The sequence below is a fragment of the Pteropus vampyrus genome, unplaced genomic scaffold (assembly GCF_000151845.1).
Source record: "Pteropus vampyrus isolate Shadow unplaced genomic scaffold, Pvam_2.0 Scaffold48, whole genome shotgun sequence".
NCBI classification, from domain to species: Eukaryota; Metazoa; Chordata; class Mammalia; order Chiroptera; family Pteropodidae; genus Pteropus; species Pteropus vampyrus.
The window spans coordinates 7634348-7638976 of NW_011888829.1; the positions used below are offsets into that span (position 1 = coordinate 7634348).

The 4629-nt window shown below is 40.7% G+C and overlaps 1 pseudogene; it reads left to right on the forward strand.

The window, feature by feature from the left end:
• Positions 1-3710: 3710 nt before the first annotated feature.
• LOC111739258 lies at positions 3711-3829 on the forward strand (annotated as a pseudogene).
• The last annotated feature ends 800 nt before the right edge of the window (positions 3830-4629 follow it).

Genomic DNA, 4629 nt, shown 5'->3' on the forward strand with positions numbered 1-4629 from the left:
CCTAAGAGGAAGGAGTTAGGTGCATCGGCTTTGTAGGAGGTGAGGCCAAGAAGCCTGGAAGGTGGGGGTGGAAATGAGGATTAAAGAGCACGGCAAAGAGTCTCTTAGTGTGAAAGAACATTTAGGGAAAACTCAATAAGTAAGAAACTGCAGCAGTAAGAACTACTCTCTGCCATTTTCTCTGCCTATGGACTTACTCTTCAATAGAAGAACTTCCTACGAGATCTGTGGAGTCTACTGGGGGGATACAGGATCTCGAGGAGTCTGGCTCATGAAATGCCTTCCCTGTGAAACAGTTTGGAGGAAGGCTGGACCGCTTGAATACTCTCCAGACCTCTGAGCCAAATCACGTCTGCAGTGAGACTCTGAGATGCAAGAGGCTCCCATGTCTGACCTGTCATCCCAGGCATGTTCCAGAAGACTGAGGCTTCCCCTATGGTCCACACCAGCCATACAGGGCACCACCCATAGGGACTTGGCGTCCAAGGGCACATACTTAGATTCACTGTCATTTGGAGTTGAAAGGACACTAGAATTCACCAAATGCAACCCTCTACACATTTCAGATATGACAGCACAGGTCGAAACGTTTGGGTTCTCTAAAATGGAGTCCTTCCCATTTGCATCTTCTATATCTATGCTGTTGCTGTTAGACGCTAACTCCTCCTTGTCCAGATGGCCATACAGCAGACACGGTACTGCTGCATTTGAACTTGCCCACCGTGTTGGAAGAAACCGGCACTTTGGCCTAAACAAGTTCTCCAGAATAGCCCCTTGGGTCACATTATCTCTTACAATTTATTCTGAAGTGAGCCTGGGTCCTGTGCTGCAAAAATAGCATTATTTAGAGGACTGTATTCTTTACCTATTGCCGTGTAAATCACCCCCAAACCTAGTGCCTTAAAACAGTACATCACAGTTTCTGTAGGTCAGGAATCCAGGCGTGGCTTTGTTGGGTGTTACACCTCAAGGTGTCACCAGGGCTGTAAGCATCTCGAGGCTCAGACTGGGGAATCCCCAACTCCCCAAGTTGACTCACATGGTTGTTGACAGGGCTCATTTCCTCAAAGCTGCTGGACCAGAGGCCTCCCCCGGTTCTTCGCTACATGGACCACACCACAGGACAGCTCACAACGTGGCATTTTTTTTCCATCAGAATAAGCGAGAGAGTAAGAGATGGCAGAAAAGACGGAAGCCACAGTCTTTGCATAACCTAACTTGGAAGTGACATCTCAGCAAATACTAAATCCAGTGCACACTCGTGAGAAAGGGATGACGGAGGACACGCATCCCAGGAGATGTGGAGCACTGTGGGGCCATTATACAGGCTGCTTACGGCAAACTACTTTACATAATTACCTTCTTCATTTACATGTCTCTGTCATGGGATTGGCCAAAAAAAAATCATGACCTCTGACTAGAGCACAAACCAGGTATAAGCAGAAGGAACCAACCTGCAAAGAAGAGCCTGGAGAAGGTATGTATAGAGAGATAAAAGAACAAGAGATCACAAGGCCCGAGACAGAGAGACAGAGTTTGCCTTAAGGCTTGATGCTTTTTGTTCTGTTTATTCAATTCTCACAGTGCATCTTCCCACCCTCTATTTCGGCTAGCCTAGGTGGGTTTTGCTTCTTTGCAATCAATCTCTGATTCAGCCAAGTCCCCCTCCAGCCCTCCCCCACCTCTCCCACCTCCCCCCACCCCTGCCTCCTGGTCTATTTCTTCTTAGGAAAATGGTTAATATCAGTTCAATTTCACCACCCACCCTCCCCCCCAAGAAAGTGACCTTTGAGATGTGAAATAGTGTGTCGACTCCAAGGAAAGCACATTTTTGTTCAAAGCACGGACGTGATTTAATTCATTTCCATAGGCCTGCGCTGAGGTGGGAGTTAGTGTTGTCTCAATGAAATCAAGGGGAAATGTAATTACAGGAATGGGAATTCGACTTATCCTAATTCACACTGCAGAATGGTCATTAAACTAGAACTAGAAGACCAAATACACTTAGTCCTGTAAATCCACAGCAGCTTACCACGTAAAAATATATGTTACCTGCTCGTACAAATGTGTGTTCCGCACTCACAGGCATACATGGCCACGAACACTATAGAAAGCTGGAGAATGAGGTCTCGAGCAAATAAAAACCTTGCTTCACTTCTCTCGATGTGTCACAAAACAGTGTGTACCCCCTTGAGTCAACTCCCACATGGGTTTGCTTTCCAGAGCACATTTTCTGAGCGTTCAACAGCCCGTCAATACAGAAACCAACTCACAGGGTAGTTTCCAGGACTCCCCCAGGCAGTTCACGTAAATATTGCAAACAGCAAATTTATACTGCCAACTCACTGCAGAAACCCAGAAGAATAAGATTTTTGCAAGTTCTCTTCCCAAAGGAAATCAGACTGAAAACACAGAGTGACAGTCTCTAGAATGATGCTACTCCCCTCAATAGATGTAGGCTGGAGAAACGCCTTTTTTTTTTTCTTTTAACAAATAATGATTTTTTTTTTTAAATTACAAATGTATATGCTTATTGTGGGAATTCTGAAACTCCAAAAAATGCAGAGAAGAAAATAAGCTACTTATAAATGCACCAAGAGACAACTAAGGTTTGTGTTTGACATATTTCCTTCTAGTCTTTTTTCCATATATATGTTTATACATATATTTGGAATATATTTCCATATGTATGTTTATACATATATTTGTTTTGCTTTTTTTTTTTTTACCTAATATTATATTCATGGGAGGCATGAGGAGAGACAGCTAATGAGTACAAGATTTCTTCTGGTGAGATACAAATATTCCAAAATTAGATTATGCCGATGGTTGCATAAATCTCTAAATATGCTCAAATCATAGACCTATACACTTTAAACAGATGAACTTTATGGTACGTAAATTATATGTCAGTAAAGCTGTTTTTTTTAAAAAAAAGATAATCAAATACCACTATATACCTATTAGAATGGCTAAAATTAAAAACAAAAATAAGCAAACAAACTGTTTTTAAAACCTGACAATTCCAAATACCAATACAGATGTGAAGTAACAGGAATTCTGGTGGGAATACAAAATGGTGCAGCCACTTTGGGAAAAGAGTTTGGCAGTTTCTTACAAAGTCATATATACACCTAGCATACGACCCGACAACCCAAATCCTAGGTATTTACCAAGGAGAAGTCAAAGCACGTGTCCATACAAAAACCTGTACATGAGCATCCTTTGCAGCTTCATTCGCATTAACCCTAAACCAATAACGACACGAATGTCCATCAACGAGAGAATGGATAAACCAATCGGGAGTATTTATGTAGTGGAATACTATGCAGCGGTATAAAAGAGCTACTAATACAGGCAACGACAGAGATGAATCTCAAAACCATTATGCTGAGTGAAAGAAGCTGTACAGAAAAGACGAAATACTGTTTCGTTCCATTTGTATGACATCCTAGAAAAGGGAAATCTAATCTATGGCAACGGGAAAGGAATCAGTGGTCGCCTAGGCCTGAGAGTGGGGAAGAGCAAGGGACTCTAAGGAAGCAGGAGGGCATTTGGGGGACCAATAGAAATAGTCTGTCACAACTGCAGTGGTGGTTACGTGATTATACGCATTTTTCTAAACTCATCAAATTGTACACTTAAAATTGTTTTATTTTATTGTGCATTAATTATACCTCAGTGAAGTTTGTTTTAAAAAATAAAAACGTGTCTACAGCCATGCTACCCTGAACAAGCCCAATCCTGTCTGATCTCGGAAGCTAAGCAGGGTCAAGCCTGTTTAGTACTTGGATGGAAGACCACCTAGGAAGACCAGGTGCTGTAGGCAGGGATTGTAAGCTGACAAGGTCCTTGCAATCTGTGAGGTCAACCAAGGGTTGCCTCGCCTGAAAAAATAAATAAATAAAATAAAAAATAAAAACTCATTAACCTGTATACTAAAGTAGTTATATTTTTGTATATAAATCATACCTCAATAAAGATGAGATTTTAAAATGGTAAAAAATATATATTATATTCTACTCATTTTTACAGGCCATTAAATAATTTTCAAAAATACCTTAGTTTGAATATTATGTAGCTATACTAGTCAATGTTATACATGTGCCACAACTTAGCCAGTCTAAGATAGCTGAATATTTAGGTCATTATCTTTTCTTTTGCCATTAAAAATAACATTGCAGTGAACATCTGTGTGCATAAAACTTTGTCTATGTTTTAGATTTCTAGAGAAGAACAATTGGGTAGGAATATTTTCAAGGTGCTCAATACATTCAGAACGTATTAAAGTTGATTTCCTTTAACTGTGGGGTCAGAGTGATGGAAAGGGGTTGGGGGGGAGGTGGCTTCTAATGTTATGTGGATTCCCGGTGAGAGGAACATGGTCCTGGGTCCTTGCCTTGGTCCTATCACTTGCTGTGTAATCTTGAGTTATTTTCTCTCTTTGGATACTATGTTATTTATCTCCAAAATGGTCATCAAAAATTTCCTAAACAGCGCCCAAAAAAAGTACCAACCATAAAATAAATAATCGATAATTGAAAATAAAAACTCATGTTCATCAAAAGACGTTATTAAGAGAAAAGACAAACCACACACAGAAGAAGGTATTCACAAAACATCTAGTCA